The following is a 21,660-nucleotide window of genomic DNA, read 5'->3' on the forward strand; positions in this document are numbered from 1 at the left end:
GTGTATCCAGAAAAAAGTTATGTTTTAGTAACAAGAGTGAAATATATTTTTATAAAAGAAAACAGAAAATTTAATATTAACAGAACTTTACTAAAGAAACATAAAATATGTTGAACTCCAGGTAGAATAATTCTATAAAAAGGTAGGCTGGGTGCGGTGGCTCACGCCTGTAATCCCAGCACTTTGGGAGGCCAAGTCGGGTGGATCCCAAGGTCAAGAGATCGAGACCATCCTGGTCAACATGGTGAAACCCCGTCTCTACTAAAAATACAAAAAAATTAGCTGGGCATGGTGGCACGTGCCTGTAATCCCAGCTACTCAGGAGGCTGAGGCAGGAGAATTGCCTGAACCCAGGAGGTGGAGGTTGCGGTGAGCTGAGATCGCGCTATAGCACTCCATCCTGGGGAACAAGAGTGAAACTCCGGCTCAAAAAAAAAAAAAGGTAGAAGATACTAGAAGGAATTCATTGGGGGCAGAAATGGGAAAAGATTAGTGTGTAGGTAAATCTAAGCAAACAGTGGAACAGTAATGGAATTAAAATAATTTTTAATATGTCTAATTTAGGGGGAGTTTGAATTAAAGATAGATATAAATTCCCAAAACAATAATAGTACATTAATCTGGACAGAATGATCAGAGTTAAAAGGAGTTTTGATGTGGGAATTATTTGGGAGGTGGGCAAATATTCTGATTCAGACTTTAGATCAAATATGCACACTAAGATTTCTAAGACAAGCTAAAAGAATATAAATAGAGTGTATAACTTCCAAACTAGCAGCAAGAAAAATGGAATGAGGTATGTATTAATCAATCAAAATGATGACAAGAAGAGCAGAAAACAAGAGCCCAAAAGATTAGCGCAAATATAAAACATAAATTATGTAGTAGAGCCAGATGTAAATATATTGAAAATAACAATGATTGTAAAGGAACTATAATCATAGTTAAAACTATTAGGCACCATTAGGCTCTTTCTACATTTACAATAATAATAATACTCCTAAAACCTAAGGATTCAAAAAGATTAAAAGGTAAAAACATGATTTTAAAAAGATAGCTGGTACAATTATTAAAGTATCAAGAATAAATAGAAGTTTAAAATACAACACAGCTGATCATGATGGTTCATGCTTTGGGAGGCTGTGGCAGGAAGATTGCTTGAGCCCAGGAGTTTGAGACCAGCCTGGGCAACGCAATAAGACCTCATCTCTACAAAAAACTGTTTAAAATTAGCCAGGCATGGTGGCGTGTGCCTGTAGTCCTAGCTACTCTGGAAGCTGAGGTGGAAGGATCACTTAAGCTTGGGAAGTTGAGGCTGTGGTATGCTGTAATTGCACTACTACACTCCAGCCTGGGTAACAGAGTGAGACCCTGTCTCAAAAAAAAAATTAAAAATTAAAAAATAAAGTACAGCACATTGCCAGTGATAGATGATCATTACAATTAAAAATAAATAAATCACTGGGAACATATAGTAGGTCTAAACTGATAGGCATTTAATAATATACCGACAAAATATAAAAGTCAAAGATTTTCAAAAATATAAGGAGAAGCTAAATGATTTTAACACAGATCTCAACAAATAATAGATTAAGTAGACAAAAATGAGGAAGTACAGAATATTTGAAAAATTCATTTTTTAAGCTTGATCTAATAATGGACATATGGAGAACATTGCACTCAACTTGATAATACATGTGATTCTAGAGTAAGGCATGAACCATTTATGACAACAGAGCAAATTCTGGACCCTAAAGAAAGTCTCAATATATTTCAGAGTCTCTTTCACACAGACACACTTCTCTGAATACAACATTCTGAAGTTAAAAATTAATTAAAAATATATATAACTTAATAAGTGTTGGTCAGTTAAAAGGCAGAATTTTCAACACAAACAGAAATCATCAATTGAAGTACAGAGGATAATGTAAATTAAAAAATATTTTGGGTAAAATAATAAGAACATTATTTGTGAGGTATAGCTAAAACAGTGTTTAGAACAAAATAATAAGTTTAAAAATTACATACTGGAAAAAGAAGAAAGACTCAAAGTTAGTGAGTTCGGTATCAAATTAGGAAGTTAAAAAAGAAAAGAATAAGCCCAAGGAAAATAGAAAAAGATGAGATTATAATTATGAAAACAGAAATAAGTAAAATGGGAACACAATATAAAGCTTAACAAATTTTTTCTTTGAAAAAATTGAGAAATACTAACAATGTTGATCATAAATTTCAGAGAAAAGCACAAATTTTAAACAAAACTAGCATTAATATATTTGCTGAAGGAAAGGATATTTGTAATAACTTTATGCCTAAAAATCTGAAAACTTGGTTGAATTGCACAAAGTTATGGAAAAAATATAACACAAAAGCTGATTAAGAAAGGAATAGTATGAAATTTTATAAATAAAATTTATACTCACTAAGTATAAATTTTTTATACTCACTAAGATGGCTAAAACCAAAAAGATAGACATTAACAAGTGTTGAGAAGGATGTGAACACATTGTAACCATCAAATGATGATGCTAGGAGTGTCAACTGGTATAGCCATTTTGGAAAACAGTTTAAAACACACTTCCGCAAAAAGTTAAACATAGAGGCAGCACGTGAGCCAGCAATCCCCTTCCTAAATATATGCCCAAGAGATTTGAACATAGGCATTTCAGAAAAATTTGTACATTAAAGTGTATTATTCATAACAGTCAAAAATAGAAAAAAACAGGCATCCGTGGATTGATTAGTGAATGAATCAAATGTAGTACATCCATGCAACAAAATATTACTTAGCCTTAGAAAGGAGTGAAGTACTGATAAATGCTACATGGATAAACCATGAAAACATCTTGCTAAGTGAAAGTAGACATACACAAAACATCAAATGTTATATGATTTCATTTATATGAATTGTCCAGCATAAGAAAATCCAGGAGACAGAAAGTAGATTAGTGGTTGCAATGGGCTGGAGTGAAAGAGGCATGGGGAGTGACTGCTAATGGAAATGTGATTTTTTGGGGGAGGTGATGAAAATGTTCTGGAATTAGATGGGTGGATGGTTGCACAACAATGAATTGTACACTTTAAGAAGGTGAATTTTATGGTAAGTAAAATATACCTCAGTAAAAAGGGGTAATGAAAAGCCTATATGTTCCATAATCACAAGAACATTAATCAATACATTCAAATCTTTCTAAAAAGACATCGATCTCATTTGGTTTTATAAATGAATTCTATAGTCTTTAACAAACTCTTTATAGGTAAGAAAGTGAATACTACACAACTAATTTATTATGCTAGTACAACACTGATAGATAAAACAGCAAAGGAATTCTGAGAAAGAAAAATTACAGGACATTTTTCTTATGAACATGGACACAGAAATTATAAATAAATATTAACAAACTGAATACTGCAATGTACAATAAGAACAAAAGGCCAGTATCAGGTTAATACATTTAAATATATGCTACTGTATAATATGCCACATTACAAATTAATGGAGGGAAAACATCTTAATAGATGCAGAAAAACTTCTGATAAAATTCAACAACCATGAGTGATTTTTTAAAAATTCCACAGCAAAGGTCCTGTTCAATGAGTGAGGTTATTAAAAACAAATATTTAAGAGCAAGAAACAAAGATTAGGAAGAAAGAAACAACACTGTTTATCTGAAGATTTATAATCAGTTACATTTTAAAAAACAGAAAAAGTCTATGGAAATGTATTAGTTATTCTTAGTTCACTAAATTGATGAATATAAGTGCAACATGCAAAATTCAATTATAGTCCCCTTCAGGGATAATAGAAAATGCAGTTCTCAAAAAGAAGTCATATATCCAAAGTAGCAAAAAATGTATCATATCCGAAAACAGATCCGAAAGATGTGTAGAAATTTCATCTAAAATTAAGAATTTAATCAGAAACATTAAAAGATAATAAATGGAGAGAAATACATGTGAAAACGACAATATTGTGAAAATGTTAGTTATCCTCATGCTGATAAATACGTATTATGTAATTCTAATCAAACTTCCTACTGGGTTCTGTATATCTAACTAGCTAGCTCTGAAATTTATACAGAACACTCAAGAATAGTCAAGACACACCCAGGCATGAAGACTGATATAAAATTCTGGTTACAAAAATGATGAAGCATTGCAACAAGTATAAAGGATGTTTATTAATGAAATAAAACATCCAAGAACGGACCCATGCACATATGAATACTTAATACATGACAGAATTGGAACTTCATGTCAGTGAGAAAGAAGAATCCTTTGTGATTTGGGGATTTAATATATGTATATTAAAAATCAAAATGAGCTAGGCACAAGGGCTCACACCTATAATTCCAAGACTTTGGGAAACCAAGCAGGGCGGATCACGTGAGCTCAGGAATTTGAGATCTGCTTGGCCAACAAGGCAAAACCCTGTCTCTACCAAAAATACAAAAATTAGCCAGGCATAATGGCATGCACCTGTAGTCCCAGCTACTCAGGAGGCTGAGGCACAAGAATGGCTTGAACCTGGGAAATGGAGGTTGCAGTGAACTGAGATCGCACCACTGTATTCCAGCCTGGGCAACAGAGCCAGACTCTGTCTCAATTAAAAAAAAAAGAAAGACTTCTGCCACATAACACAAAATAAAATAATTTCAGATGAATAAAGAAATAAAATATGAAAGGCAAAATGTTAAAACCATTAAGAGAAAGTATAGGAAGTGAACTCAGGATATAGATTAACTTCTCTTAAAATTACAAAAAATGAAAACCGTATAAAGAGTTCCTAATAAATTCAGCTACATTAAAATGAGTACTTTTTCTTTCATCAAAAGACTTCACAAAACAGGAAAGAGAAGTAGATAAACAGTAGATATTTCCAGGAAATATAATTGGCAAATGATTAGTATCCAGACTACGTAAATAACTTTTAATAATCAATTAAAAAGGTGAATGATTTGGGCATTTCACAGAAGAGGAAATACAAATTACTAATAAACTTTACAAAAATGTACTCAAACATTTTAGCAATCATGGAAATATACATCAAAATCACTTTCAGCAAGTTGAAAATTTAAAAATTATACAATGTCAAGTGTTGGTTTGTATGAGGAGTGACGGGGACTCTTGCATATTGCTAAGGGGAATGTACATTACGTTATGTACTTTATGAAATTGTATGACTTTAGAAAATGATTTGGCATCATCTATTAAAGTTTAATATACACAGTCCCAAAACTCAGCGATTGTACTTCTATGCACATGCCCTAGAGAATTCTTGCACACATATCAGTGGATAAGCATAAGATGATTCATAGCAGCATTATGTGTAATTATGGCAAAAGAGCCTAGAGGTCCACTGATTGTAAAAAGGAAAAATAAAAATTATGGTATAGTCATATCATAAAATCCTATACTGCCATGAAAATGAATAAACCACAGCTATAGTATTAATTTTGTTTAATTCCATAGCAAGGATCCTGTTCAGTGATAGAGGTTTTTTAAAAAAAAATCCTTAAGAGCAAGAGACATAAGGATTGCGAAGAAAGACCACTGTTCGTTTGAAGATTTATAATCAGTTACATTTTAAAAAGCAGAAAAAGTCTATGGAAAAATACTATTCATAGTTCATTAAATTGATGAATAATAGTGCAACATGCAAAAACAAATTGTGTTTTAAAAATGTTTAAAACATAATGTTGGGGTAGGAGAGGAAAATCACTTAATAGCACGATACTCCGATCATTTTATATTATTTTAATTAAAGATTTAATTATTAATTATTTGATTTAAATAATCATAATAATGTTTTGATTATTTAATTTAAATAATTAAATCATTTAAATATTTAATAATTATTTAATTAAACATTTTTAAAACACAGTGTTGGGTGGAAAAGGCAAATCACGGAAGGGCACTATACTCTGATCATTTTATATGTATTTAATTTTACATAAAGTGGCTGATTGGGCGCTATGGCCCCTAGTCAAATCAGAAGATACAGTTTGTCCTTCCTCCGCGGCAATTGTAAGAGTCACTGTTACCACAGTAAGAGTAGCAACAATGTTATTTCAGGTATACTCATATACACAGGTGTTCAATAGGAAGCCTTGCTAAATAGGCTGCCATACTGTCAGCAGTGCCAGCTGCAGAAGCCAAATCTCCTAACAGAAAAGGCCTCCGACTTCATGCTTGTGAGAATCTTCCAAAGAAAAACCTCCTTGTGCTGTCTGGGGCTCTGAGCCATTTCTGTCTGAAGGGCCGACTGGTGCAGAGAGCCAATGGGAGATTACTGTTCCCAACCTGCAGCCTCTGTGCTGCTTCACTTCGTCCTCTCGCCTCACTCCAAGCAGATACCTGGCTCAGCCCCCAACCTGAATTATAGCTTTATTCCCAGGAAGGCAGAAAAAAGCTACGCTGAAAGTTCAACTCTACCATCACGTGGAGGTACCTGGCCCAGTGCAAAGTAACCCTGGAGCTTTTATCCACATGTTAAAATGTGCGTAACAGGGCTTAACCCCTGCAGGCACAGCTGTTCTGCCAGGGTTTTGGCATTGGGAGATGAACTAAGAACTTTTTTAACTGACCGATTTTTTAATTTTTTTTTGAGACAGAGTCTCACTTCGTAGCCCACGCTGAAGTGTGGTGGTGCAATCTCGGCTCACTGCAACCCTCCATCTCTGAGACTCAAGCAGTTCTGCTGCCTCAGGCTGCCGAGTAGCTGGGATCACAGGCATGTGCCACCAGGACTAGCAAATCTTTTTGTTGTTGTATTTTAGTAGAGATGAGGTTTCACCATGTTGCCCAGGCTGGTCTCGAACTCCTGAGCTCAGGATATCCACCCACCTAGGCCTCCCAAAGTGCCGGATTACAGGCCACCATGCCCGGCTAACTGACCAATTTCAAGAAGGGATCAGTAGTAGTTCCATGGTCACCAGCTTGCCCAGTAAAGTTCTGGGGACAATGGCTTTATGTTTTCACCATCAAATACCTACTCAGTGACAAGCAAAACCTTTGACAGGCAGTATCTTCTGAAAGAGATTCCTGCAGCTATGCAGGGAAATGGCCACTTACGTCAATGGACATTTGCAGAGTGAAAGACAGTGAGTCTTCAAGGGACAAATTCTAACAGAAAAGCAACACTGCCCGCCCCAATTGTATGTTCATTGTCTAAAACCTCAATCCCTCTTTTGAGAAAAATTGTATAGGGAAAATTTCATTAACCCAGAGAGGTAACTTAGTCCTATCTTTACCCAATTTTTTTGAAATGATGATGTAGCCTATCTGGGAGAAAAAAGACACAGGGGTTAGGAGTAGGGAATGAAGCAGCTAATAGTAAAAATATACAGATCTAGACATATAAGAACCAGGGATCTGGACAGGACCTTTATGATCTGCCAGTCAAGAAACAAAGCTAACTCTAGGCATGTGCTGATAATTAAAAGGCAAGAGAGCACAAAAGAATATTAGAATCATTCTGTGTGGCAAGACTGGAAAGAGGTTATGACTTCTTAATAAATCAGATACAAGTGAGAGCCAAATCTGTGCCTCATTCCAGGGCTGAGATCACAAAAGGCAGATGGACTCTAGGGCTCTTGCTATGGCCAGAGAGGGGAGAAAGGGAAGAGAGCAAACACAGACGAGCCTTTCACAGAGGTTAGCCAAGAAAGAAGGGAAAGATGCCACGTAATAGCAGGGGTGGGAGTAAAGTTTCCATTCAACAAGTCCTTTGATTTTTTTTTTTTTTTTTTTTTTTTTTTTGAGACGGAGTTTCGCTCTTGTTACCCAGGCTGGAGTGCAATGGCTCGATCTCGGCTCACCGCAACCTCCGCCTCCTGGGTTCAAGCAATTCTCCTGCCTCAGCCTCCTGAGTAGCTGGGATTACAGGCACATGCCACCATGCCCAGCTAATTTTTTGTATTTTTAGTAGAGACGGGGTTTCACCATGTTGACCAGGATGGTCTTGATCTCTTGACCTCCTGATTCACCCGCCTCGGCCTCCCAAGTCCTTTGATTTTTTTACACTGTGTTGTACAGCTATGTTAGTAGCACTGTCTACTACTATCATTATTCTTTCATTAAGTTCGTACCATGAAATGATATCTGTCCACCACTACACAGTGGACAGCCCTGTAGTCCTCCCTTCACAGAAAAAGAAAAACCCCGCTAATCACCAGCAGTTCTGTTAAAGATTGCACTAAAATTCAGGCAAGACTTTTTTTTTCTTGAGATCTTCATTTTGAAAATACTGTATTTTCTAACCTGTAGAATGTTAAGGGACAGCCAATAAACTCCTTTCCTCTCTAGCTGAAGAATTAGGAGTCTGAGACAGGGGAATCTGAGACAGTCCGTTTTGATGCTTGGTTTATTCAACTATTCTTTTTAAAGAAAGGTAACAGTAACCTCTCACAGTAAATTGTGCCTGTCTGTCAAATACTTTGGTGTGATGTCAGTCGGCTAGTGAATGACACAGAGCCACCACCCTCACTCCTGAGACTGAGCCAGCCCAGTTACAAAGCTCACTGGCAAGCAAACTGCCTGTCAAGTGTGCTAAAAAGAACAGCGAAGTGGGAACAGCCAAGCTTGTACAATTTTGCGGTTTCTTTCTTCGGCATATTTTTAGGTTGCCAGGAATCGATTTCCTCTTCTATGCTTTATAAGTTTCTATTCATAAGCCTGGCAATTTATTAAACTTCATTTGATTCATATAAAATAGTCACTACTCTGAAAAAGTGTGACTCAATAAAGCGCTCGTCTTCCCAAACACCTGGACTTCTAGCTGGAGAACAAGATGCAGTGTTCACAAGTACCAATCAATGAAACGAAAAAAACATTTGGTGCAAAGCAAAACTTAGTCTTGAAAATCTGAATATTTCTTTTACAAGTCACTGATTGAAGGGATTTTTGCAATCAAAATGAATCCAGGCAAACCCACGATACTGGGTTTTGATTAATTAAGCCAAAATCTGCACATCTGCTTAATGTCTAGCTCCTAAGTGAGATGGTTCTAATCAGTGGGGAAAATGTGGTTTGCGGAAGAAGCTGCAGGTGGAGTTGGCTAACTAGCACATTTTATTTATTTTTCTCTTAGTGGATTTTGACTCTTAGTATAATCCTTGGCTTTCTGGTTTCTTGCCCACTATTTAAGTCTCCCACTAAAGATCTCCCACGTGCCCTACATAACAATAATCAACTAAAATGCAATAGTCAACCTGGCTGCCTGGAGCTTCGCTTCATAGAACAGGGATGAAGCCAGAGACCACATTTTGTGCATTATGTCTATTCTTAGCATCATAAAGAACCGTGGTGAACCAGCCAAGACAGCCATGTATACGAATAAAGGAAAACAAAGAGAGTGTCAGTGGAAGGCTAAGCAACGGCCTGCGGCTCTGTGATGGCAACATACGCACCTGAAACAGCGTTTTGCATTCAACTCTTCCAGGAGCCCTAAACCCAGTGTTATGACTTACTATATAAACAATCGATGACTTGAACTTCTAGCCACGGTCGTATTAAGAGATTCACAAATCCTCTCAGGTTATAAAAAAAGATACAAAATTGGGCAAAATTGTTTACAATTGACCAAAGTGACAACAAATTGAGATACATTTATTCTTTATTTTAATTAATTATTAATTAATTTGCATTAGTTCTCTCATTATATAGATCCTGGTTCTGGGAACAACTCACCTGCAGCCAGCTGGCTAGCTGGACCAGTACATGCTGATGGAGCAGGACTCTTTACAGGTCCATTGCTGGCTGTGCCTTGGCCACCTCCCTGCATGGTGCTCAGCTGTGATGCCAATATAAGTCAGGGCTGCCTGGGCAGGGCCAGGGGCTGTACACACAAGTGCTGGGGGTTCAGGGCTGGTCAGTAATGACTTGAAGCAGAGCAGCCAGGCAGGGCCAGGAGGCTCTGGCGTCAGACTCTGGATCCAGTCCACCCACTGCTGGGCCGAGGACACATCCTGGGCACAGAAGTTGTAAATGCAATGTGTTCTCATCCATGGTCTGAGGGGTGCCCATGGTTGGCGTGCCAGGTGCCACAGCCTCCACCTCCATCAGGTCGATGACACCCCTGCCCTCTGTGTCTACACGGTGGTCGTAGTAGCGCAGCTGCTGCTTGGTTTTGTCCAGCACGAACCAGTGGACCTTCCAAGGCTCCATGAAGTCCCCCTTCTTGTACAGAGTGCCTTCATAGGACCTGTTCTCACTCTCAGCTGTCTGGAACTGTCTGCACAGGGCGCTGGTGCTGCGGGAGGCAGCCTAGTGGGAGCCAGATGCAGCGGAGCCACAAATCTGGTTGCTGTACAAGCTGAAGCTCAAGGTGGAGCCCACAGGCCCCTCCTGCAGGTGCTTACCCAGCAGGTGGTGGGAGTGGGGTGCAGTGAACATTAGGAGGGAGTTGGGGTGCCACTTCCGTCTGGCCGGCCTTCGAGGCGCTGTGCAGCCTTCACCCGGTGCCAGCTGTCCTTCCAGTGCTCAGCAGGTCAGCCCAGCTCTGTCTCCAGCCTCTGCAACTCCTCCAGTAGGCGTGAGATAGCATCAGGTTGGGCTTGAGGGCAGCTGATATAGCAGGGCCATACCACGTGGCGTGTGCTCTGGGGAGCGCCTCTGTCAGACCGTTCTTCCTCCTGGGGCTCAGGGGTCCCTGGGCCAGTTCCCAGTCATAGGGAGGGCCCTTGGTCAGCATCTCCTCAGTGTAGAAGTCCCACACCTTCAGGTTGGACATCTTGCTGTAGGGCCGCGGGACCTGTGTCCTTGGGTGCATGAATGTGATTGTAGAACATGGGTGTCCTCTTGCTCATCCAGTCCACATACTCCCACACAGACCTGCACGGCAGCTGGCCCCTGCGTTTCCCCTTCTCCTTGTCCAGGAGCCCTAGTTCAATGTGCTCAGAGTTGAGCAGGAACATCCGGAAACGGCGTGACAAACTGGCTGAACTCAAGCTCCGTGGGGGAACTGCAGGTGAACGTGGAATATACAATCCAGGAACTGCAGGAAGACAGGTATGAAGCCGCTGCTCTGCCCAGCCAGGGTGTGGGCTCCACCGTAGCTGAAGCTATGACGGAAGAAGAGCCACTCCTCCACCAGCAAGTGGAAGCCCTCTTGCGTGCAGTAGAAGAGATCCGAGAGCAGCTGCACCACGGATAGCCACCACCTGCATGGTAATGTCCCAGCCATCCTCCAGGCCCACCAGCACCAAGGAGCCTGAATCCAGGAGCTCCACCACCAGCACCAACACCTGCAGCAGCTTGTGGATCTGGATCAGCCACTCCGAGTCCTCCAGCAAGCATAGGAAAGGAAGCTGGGCTGGGAAGCAGCGGGGGCTGCCCAGAACACATGCCTTTAGCAGCTTCTTGAAGCTAGCCTTCACCTGCTGCCCTCAAACACCTCAATGGGCACCAGCTCCCACTGCTGCAGGGGGTCCAGCCACACACCCTTGAGCTGGGCTTTGTCCTTGAGGATGTAGAGGGCTGCTCCCTGCAGCCACAGGAAGCCCGGGTCAGGGGTCCCGCATTGGCCTGGGTGGGGCCAGTGCGTCTCTGCTAGCTGGGAGCCCATGTTGGCACCAAGCCCACTTCTGCACACCTTGTCTGGACACTGACCCACTTACCTGGGGGTGCAGTCTGTCTGGAGGCCGAGGCCACCATGGGGTCGGACAGCATGGTGACCCTGGCTCTGGAGCTGCGAACGTGACTGTCCATGTGGGCTGAGGAGAAGCTGCTAAGCCTGTTGTGCCCCAACGCGTCCGCATAGCGGGCATGGAGCTGACCACAGCCTTCAGGTACTTCTACTCAAGTCTGCCTGGGACTGGCCTGGAGAAATGCGTTCTTGGCCTTGAAGAGGCCGACGACACCTCTGCTGTGCATGTCCCCAGAGTACAGCAGTACTGCCTGCCTTGGACTGCCCACTGCACCAGCAGACCATGGGGAAGCGGTTCTGGCATAGCAGCTGGACACACACTGCAGGGCGTTGTCCTGGACACTCTGGGGCATGATCAGCAGCCCTGGGTAGCTGCTACAGGTGGTGTACATGCCGTCGACCTGAGAAATGAGGAAGGGCTCAGACTTGCCCAGCTCAGGCTGCTGCTCATGGTGCCCAGGCCGAGGCACTGGTAGTCATGGCAGCAAGCCCTTTCCACACGCTGCTCATGGTCATGCATTCTGAGGGCTTCGGGGCGGAGGACAGGGTCTGCGTGCTGGGCTCCAGCTCCTGAGACACTGAGATCTCATCCTCCTGGTCCTCAGGGGGCGGCTGCCCCTGGCACTCCCAGCTTGGGGTAGGGGGGCGGGTTGTACTCCTTGTGAGTGACATGCTGCCGCCCCATGGTCTTCTTGGTGTTCTTGACCAGGTTCTGTTACAAGGTTCTGAGGGAGGGACCCTTGTTCTTGGTGACTCAGAGTGACCGACTGCATGTGTGGGCAGAGCCCCTAGTGAATACGAAGGTGGCCCTGATGTCCAGCAGGTATCGCAGCTTATGCAGAAGAGCCCAGCACTGTCAGACCCCACCTCCTCATCAAAGGCCATTTTCAGCATCTGGAATGTGCAGGAGTGCAGCTGCAGCCCGTCCTGCAGGAGCTGGTCCACAGGGGTCTGGACCAGTGGTAGCCTTCACTGATGTGCTTCTCCTTGGTCAGCGTGGTCACCGGGAAGGAGTGGACCACCACCTGCTCCCCCACCAGGGGGTTCATGGGCATCCCGCGAAGATGACCTGGTACCTGGTGAGGAAGACGGCACCCTCAGCTGAAAGCAGTGCTGGCGCCCCGCACTGCCCACTGTGCCCTCCTCACCCCACCGCAGGCCACCCAGCACACACTCCTCACCCGGCAGCAGACACAGCTGCAGCAGCTTGGGCTTCTGGATGGGTGGCAGACTCCAGCTCTCCTGCTGCACAGCCTCCAAGGTGCATCTGGACGACGGCTAGCACCATGACATGCAGCCCCTTGAGGTAGTTGCTGGTGACCCCTCTCTCTGTGTGCGGCTGATGAAGCAGACCACAGCCCCAGCTACAACGCAGGTCTCTGCATCCTCAAAGCCGCTCTCCATGTCATAGCTCTCGGCCACACTGCCAGCCATGCAGTATGGCTGGTCCCCAGCCCCCAAAGAGATTGTCCTCTGTGAGCCCGCAGCCAGGGGCACAGTGCACCTCTGCAGGTTCCCAATCATGTTCCCCAGGCACACTTTCAGGTCTTCGAAGTGGATGGCATAGGTGAGATGGAGGCTGTTCCTGAACACCTTGGCGTGGTCAAGTCACGACAGCAGTACCAGCATCTTTGGTGCAAACAGCTGGGCAGAGGGGGCAGGTGCTGTGGGCGACAGGTGTGTCTGGCCTCCCTCATCCTTCTCTTCCTCCTGTTCTGTGGCATCTTCCACACGCATCATTTCCTGCTATGAAGGCTCCACCAGTTCCCAGAAGGTCAAGCAAGGGCATTATGTGTGCTCGGAATTGATGTCGGTAAGGACAGCAACAAAGAAGGTCGGTGGATTCCTCTTGGGACACAGCTGCCACCCTCTGGGCTGGCAAAACAGCTCGATGCCCCAGTCCTTAACCAGGAAGCACTGCAGAATCTAGCCCTGGCCTTCCCCACTCCCGCACAGGTGCAGCCACCAACAGGAAGTACACATTGAGCTGTGCCATAGTGAGGGATACAGGGCGGCCCGAGGGGCACACGTGAAACTCCAAGGCTGGGGGATTGGAGGGTGATGCCCTCATGGCCCGGCCCTCATCCTGGACTGAGCATTCCAGACACCCAAGGTTAGCTCCGCAGCAGAGCCATCTTCTCAGCCACCTGGCCCACCCAGCTAAATTTTATAGAGCTTCAGGTAAAGGCAGCAGGAATCTATGGCCCTCTTCTCAAAAGACTCCTTCCATCCTTCCTCCCCCTCAGTCAGTAAGAACAGTAACTGTACCTGAATTTCAACATGGAACCCATAAACTTTGGTGCCAGAGGGGGCTGACTCAATTGAGAAATAGGTCAAAACACTATAGCCTTGTTCACTAAAAGTGGCAAACTCACTAGGAAACAAAAAAAGAAAGAAGACCTGTATGTAGCTTTTTCCAGCCCAAGATTATAATCACAGTTAGGACAAGTGGTAGACCAATGAGGAACTTAACAGGGAGATGAGGCGTTGATCACCACCTGCGGAGATCTGTCCTGCAGACCCTGACTCAACAACAGACGAATGAATACACTCACACGCACTAACCTGAGTGGGCTACGGATGGCCGTCGGCTGATTTCAGAGGGCAGTTGCAGCTAACTGACTTGTGACTACTCATATTCAGGATAGATTTCCTGTGACTACTCATATTCAGGATAGATTTAATAACAGAGGTTCTAAGTCAACATGCTGTGGATAATTAACATGGCTAAAAGAGTTGTTTTACAAATGATAAAAGCTTTAGGTCCCTGGGCCCAGAGTAAACGCCATTTACGGGTAATTCCCCTTTGACCTTCAAAACGTTCCCTAATATTTCCCTAATAGTTTGCCAGCCATCTCAGCAGGGAGATCCTGGGTATGATACATCCACAGAAGGATTAGATAAGATCTCCACACATTTCTGGCCTGCAGAGAGCCTATGCATTTGTGCAGGTGAGACCCAAGAAAGCCATGGCAGACTAAGGCCGTGGCAGACTCGAGAATGGGAGAACTCTGAATGTACTCCCTGACCCACATGAAGATCAGTCAACAGGAAGTGGGAGCTTTACGGGCTCAAGGTGCTTGAGAAAAATCTGGTCAAATCTTGTCTGATCACTAAGCTGTGCAAACAAAGGGACAACTTCAATAGCTCCATGTCATGGGGAGGACAGATTATACGGTTTAAATCTGTGGAAATTACTTGATCAACAGCACCAAAATCCTCAGAAAAATTAATCAAAATTCAGAGTTGCCATAATATATAATATAAAACTTCCATTTTTGAGCAAAACCACTACTGAGCATGCAAATAATCAGGAAAATGTGACCCATACTCAGGAAAAAAGTAATCAATAGAAATTAAAGTAGATCTAGATGATGTGTTTGGCAAAAAAATAATTAAACACTTGATGTCTATGATTCAATAAATCATCTTTACAGAGAAATAGAACCCAAATTTTGGAAATGAAAAAGAACCAATTAGAAATTCCAGAGCTGAAAAGTATTTTCAGTATGAAGATTTTGCTTGTTATATCAACAGCAAACTTGACATGAAGAGAGAAAGATGCAGTATACTGAAATACAGTTCAGTAAAAATATCTCAATCTGACAAGAGCAGACAGTTTTTAAAAAAATGAACACAGCATCAGAGGCATGTGGGTCAATGTTAAGCCTACCAACATATGTGAAATAAGGTTCGTAAAAGTAAAAAAGAGAAAAGAAGGGAAAAATCATTTATGTGAAAAAAAATAGCTAAAATTCTCCAAAATTTGATGAAACACCATCTACAAATATTAAAAGCTTCACAAATCCCAAATAAGGTAAGCGTATCAGAATTCATACCTAGACACATCATAATCAATGACTGAAATAGAAATACAAAGAGAAACTCTTGAAAAAAGTAAGAGGAAAATGACTCATCTGGTATGGAATAAAATATGATAAATAGCTGACTTATCACTATAAACAATGAACACCAGGAAGCAGTAAAACAACATATTCAAGTGCTGAATGCTTTTAACTGTCAACTAAGAATTCTGTGTCCATCAAAACTATTCCCCCCAAAATAAATGCAAGATAAAGAAACACATTTCCAAGCAAACAAAAACTGAGAAAATGCATTACTAGAAGATCTGACCTAGAAGAAGTAATAAAAGAAGCACTTTAGGCTTAATAAAATATCTCCCCATACTTTAGGCTTAATAAAAATTCACAGGGAGAAATGAAGAGCACTGAACGTGGTAAAATGTAGGTATATTGAAAGACCCCCTTTTACAATTAATTTCCTTTTGAAAATAGACATTTTAAACAATTATTGTAGAACTTTATTGTTGAGTATGTGACACATACACACACAGTTAGGTTTATGGATATGCATGTATATTTATTTATGACAGTAATAACTCAGAGAAGAGGAAAGAAATGGAACTATATTAAAATTGCTGTATTTTGCTTGAATTGTTACCATTAATCTGAGTTAGAGCTATACACTAAAACCCATAAAATATTACTAAGAGAAATTTAAAGATCTAAATGAAAAGAGATGTACCATGCTCATTGATTGAAAAACATTGTTGTTAATATGACAGTTCTCCCCAGATTGATCTATAGCTTAAATTCAATCCATATAAAAATTCCCAGAGCATTTTTTATAGACATAGACAAGCCGATCCAAAAAACAAGTATATGGCAATGCAAAATACTTAGAATAGCCTAAACAGTTTTGAATAAGAAATATAAATTTGGTAAGTGTACATTTGAAATGGGATAGTCCCCTTGACCCCTTCATGAGACTTGTCAAGGACTTGGCTTGTTTTACTCAGCCCACAGGTCTCAACCCCTCATGGGATGGGAGCATGCAGGTGAGTGGGTACAGAGGCTAGGATGGGTGCCTCTGGCCAACCAGCAGGAGCAGAACTCCATGGGGTCCCATGGCAGTGTCCAGGCATTGCTCATGACTCCTGCCACCCCAGAGGGCATGCGTTACAGTGTCCTCTTTTAGTTTTGTCATCTGTGGATGGCTTAAGTGTTAGACAGCTCAGTGGAGGGTCAGTGTGAACAGCCTCTTGTACTAACACCTGGGTCCTTGTCCAGCATCCAGGAGGAATCAGGTTGCACAAATGAATTGAAGATGGTAAATATAGAGGACTTTATTGCCTATGAAAGTGGCTCTAAGAGGAATGGGGAGCTGGAAACGGAATGGAGTGGGAAGGTGGTTTTTTTTCCTGGAATTCAGCCAGGGATATCCCCAGCCAAACTCTTCTCTGAGGTCTCATTGTCAAGCAGCCCCTCTGAATTTAAGCTGCTTCTCATGGACATCAAGTTGCTTCTTCTCTTCTCTCCTCTGCTGCACTCTTCTGCCCCTCTGCCAGCGGAGCCTAGGGATTTTATGGGTGCAGGATAGAGAACAGGGCAGGCCAGGGTGGTTTTGGAAAAGGCAACACTCAAGTGGGGAAACAAAAATGCACATTCTCACTTTGGGTCACAAGTCCAGGCTTGAGTGTGGAGCCCTCACCAGGGGCCCTGCCCTTTTCTACCTAGTACCTCCTGTTCATATCACATTGACTAATTTCAATACTAACCATAAAGCTACAGTAATCAAGAATATAATAGTATTGGAGTAAAGACAGACAAATAAATAAAAGGAACAGAATATAGAGGCCAGAAATAAACTCTCACATTTATGGTCAATTGAGTTTTGACAAAGGGGCCAAGACCATTCAGTGGAAAAGGAGATCGATTTCAACAAATGATGCTAAAACAATTGAATATTCATGAGAAAAAAGATGATAAACCCTTGGCTTATATTAGACCAAAAACTATTCCAAAATAGAATATAGGCCTAAATGTAAGAGCTAAAACCATAAAACTCCTAGAAGAAAACATAGAAGAAAATCTACCTGACCTTAATTTAGGCAAAAATGTATTTGGTTGGATACAGAAAGTATGTTTCATTAAAGAACATACTTGGAAATTCAACTTCATAAAAATTTTAAAATTCTGCTTTTCAAAGGACAACTTTAGAAAAATAAAGAGAACCATACACTGAAATAAAATATTTGAAAATAACATATCTAATAAAGGACTTGTATCCAGAAGATATTAATAACTCTTACAACTCAATAATATAACAAAAAGATTTGTACAGACAATTCACCAAAAGAACACAGAAATTTCTCACAAACTCATGAGAAGATACTAAACATCTTTAGTAGTTAAGGAAATGTGAATTAAAAGCACACACCCACTGTAAGGACTGTGATAAAAGAAACGAACTCATCCATTGCTAGTGATGACGTAAAATGGTACAGTCACTTTAGAAAACGGTTTGATGGGTTTTCTTAAGTGAAATATTAATAATATTTATGGCCCAGTAATTCCATTCCCAGGTGTCTTCTCAAGAGAAGTGAAATAATATGTCCACACAAAGTTTTATCCACAAATACTTCTAGCAGAATTATTCATAATAGCCAAACACTGAAAAAAAATGCTATCGACTGGTGAATACATAAACAAAGTATATTGTATTCATGCAATTGAATACAATTCAGCAATGCAAAGGAATAACTACTGATAGATACAGCAATCAAATGAACCTTAAAAATATGACAAGTAAAAGAAACCATACACAAAGACTACCTATTGTATTATTCCAGTTATATGAAAATTCCAAAAGAGGCAAAGCCACAGAAGCAAAAAGCAGATCAGTGGCTGTCTGAAACGGGATGGGAGCGAGAATTGACTGCAAACAGGCAGGAGGGATTTTGGAGTGATGGAGTATTCTCAAATTGGATTATGACATTGGTTGCGCCACTGAAGAAATTTGCTCAAAATCATTGAACCATATGCTTAAAACAAGTGGATATTATGACATTAAATTATGCATCCATAAGGCTGTTTTAAAAACCAATAGATATTTATCGAAGAAAATAAAAACAAAAAGTATGGAAAAACACGTTTCTTTACCATCTCACTATCCATATAATCAGTTGCCACTTTGGTTTAAATCTTTCCATGTAATATATGATGTACCAGAATGTGTCAAATCAATCCTCTGTGATTGGAGTTTTAGGTTGTTTCTAGTCTTTTATCAGTAAATGATTCTAAAATAAACATTCTTATACATATTTTTGGGGGGTATCCGATTAATACCTCAGGATAAATTCTCAAGGTTGGGTTAAGTTATTTGGTGAAAACATTTATTGGTTTTTGATTGCTGCAAACCAACTTACCACAGACTCAGCAGCTTCAAACAGCACATGTTTGTGACCTCACAGTTTCTGTGTGTCAGGGATCTAGTCAGGGCTTGGCTGGGTTTCCCACTGCAGTCTCATCTGGACACAGCTCCCTGTGGCTGGCAGAATGCAGGTCCCTGTGGTTGTAGAACGGAGCTCCTACAGCTCAGTCACCATTCTCTGCCATGTAGCCATCTCACAATAGGACAGTGTGTGTCTCCAAGGCCAATAGGACAGCATCTGTTCCTGCTTCCTGTCACTTACCTCCAGACTCTTTTTTAAAGAGCTCATTTGATGAGACCAGGCCTACTGAGGCTAATCCTTCTTTTGGTTAACTCTAAGTCAACTGATCGGGCACCTTCATTACATTTACAAACTCTCTTAGCCTTCGCCTTATTCTGTAACAAACACAGCTATCCCATCATATCCACAATCTCTCCCTCAGTCAAGGGAAGTGGATTGTACAGGTGCGTATACTAGGTTGGGGGTTGGTGAGGGTAGGGACTGGAGGCCATCTTAGAAATCTGCCTCACACAAAGAATTTGCACATTTGTGAAGATTATGATTTCAATTGCCAAATTTTCTGAAGAACATTTATATCCCACCAGTAAAGTGCTAATTTCCCCAACAATGAGCATTATCATTATGCTTAATCTTTGCCAGACAGGTAAATGTCATTGGCTTGGACCACTTGGTAGAAATTATGACAGTGAGAGAACAAGTATTGAATTTTTTGATTAATAAATAGTAAGATTATTAGGGCCTTTGGCAAGTTTTGCTTTTCTTTTGCAAATTACCAGTCCATTTATGTGGTTGTTTTCCTCTAAGGGTAATACTCTGTTACCTGCTGTTTAATAATCTCATGTTGGATATTCAGAATATTAACTATTTATGGTTCCTATAGTATTTTCTGTCAGTGTCTTAAAAATTGGGTTACAGAGCCTTATGCCATGCAAAAATGTTTAGCTCTCATCATCAGATCTATTAACATTTATGGTTTCTTTTTTATGTTTTAACATATTGTTTGCACTTTTAAGATGCAAAGAAATCAAATGGGATTTCCAGTTTCCATCCAAAGATAGGAACTATAGAAGGGGAAATCATGTTCAAAGATGTTTCTAATAATGCATTGCCCATCCATCTTCCGACTGTTCTGTAAACCAATTCTTAACCTAAGATATCCAGCCGGAGAGATGGATGTATCATTTCTCTAAATGGTTGTGGGAAATATACCACATCATTCTGTTAGCGTTTCAGGACCCAAGGTGTCAGTTTCAATTATTTTTTTCATTTCTTGTTTTGGACTATGAGATTACAGCTTCGAGTATTTGAAAACAAACAGAAGTATGAAACCAGCTTTTTCTAAAGTACTTAGTTTTGATCTTGAGTTTTATCCTCATCTCTGAGCACTATTCTCATATTATATCTAATATTTTTATGTCAGTATGGGACCTATAATATGTCTTATTTTTAAAAGAATAACATGGTATAATCAAGGAAGTATGCCTTTCAGGCAAGATCACTTCTCCCTGCTGTGTTAAAAAATAATGATGAAATATTCCTTGGCAGAAATAAAATCACCTTTATCTATTAAAAAGTTGGCTCAAATCTCTCCTTTATTTATAGATGAATGAATTGTAATATAAGGATATAAGTTTCTTAAACCTTCCTTGAAGTCTCAGGCATTCAGTGTCCTCAACAGTAAAATGAAAAAGTGAAACAAGCTCATCTTAAGGTCCCAGTGAAATCTAACACTCTGATGCGTCTTGATGTTCAGCTGGAGGTTTTCTGTTTATGTTCTTTCTTTGCCTTTTTCAAGTTCCCAGTCTGAAATTTTGCCTTCAAGATTTTTCGTCTTTTCATTTTCAGATTGACTGTGCATTCTTGTAGAACATTCCACTGTCACTTCCAAGTCAAATATTCAAAACCGAACTCTTGCCATCCCTCTCAAACGTCTGTTTCCATATTTATGGGATTTGTACCACAGTCCTTGGTGTGCAGGCACGAAATAAGGAATAATTTTTCATCATCTTTCCCTTGCCCCATAGGTAATCGGTATCTAAGACCAGAATATTTGTCAACTGCAACATCTGTCTTTCTAGCTTTTTTCCAATTCCTCCAAACATATAGGTTCTGAGCCGCAGTGTGTCCTTCCAGGACTCAATGTTGAAAATTTTGAGTCTTTCAACTTTGCTGATATAATGACTCCAAAACACTGCAGCCAGGTTGACATTCCTGTGATTCCCTATTTTGTGTTACATTTAGAACAATGGTAATGAATCCCTCTACAATATGTCTCAGTCTGGATTTTCCCACTTGTTTTTGTCTTCCCTGTGCTTATAACCAGTGTCTTAGCCTCCCAAGATCCTTGCTATTAATATTTCCTGATCACACACTATAATTTGTCATTTCCTGCCTTTTAGGGTTGATTTGGAATTTCTATTTTCAGTATTTAAAGTTTCTGTATATGTTAGGATATTGACTTTAGCTAAAACAAACAAAAAATAACAAGTAATCACTTTAAATCTGTGTTGTACTTCCAAGAAACTCAATATTTTGATTGGTGCCAAAACAATATATTCCATGTTAGTTGGTGTAATATAGCAGAACTTAAAAAGAATTAAAATCTATGTCGAAGACAATGAGGATTGAGTCTGTTAGAGCTGTACGGAATCTTGGGAGGCTCTATTCCAATCTCCCACTGCGAAGGATCAGGGAAGCCAGTAGGCCGATTAGGAACAAATCTTGTATAAAGATTTGAATGGTTTTCTATTGCTCAGGA

At 40.8% G+C, this 21,660-nt stretch overlaps 1 protein-coding gene and 1 pseudogene across 3 annotated transcripts in view; one reads left to right on the plus strand and one right to left on the minus strand.

Annotated features, from left to right (window-relative positions):
* XKR4 (XK related 4) overlaps positions 1-21,660 on the plus strand; it is a 440,936-nt gene that overhangs the window by 335,654 nt on the left and 83,622 nt on the right. The gene's annotated exons all lie outside the window — the stretch shown is intronic.
* On the minus strand, positions 9,705-13,755 carry LOC108588619 (myotubularin-related protein 5 pseudogene; annotated as a pseudogene).

The sequence above is a fragment of the Callithrix jacchus genome, chromosome 16, assembly GCF_049354715.1.
Source record: "Callithrix jacchus isolate 240 chromosome 16, calJac240_pri, whole genome shotgun sequence".
Taxonomy (NCBI): Eukaryota; Metazoa; Chordata; class Mammalia; order Primates; family Cebidae; genus Callithrix; species Callithrix jacchus.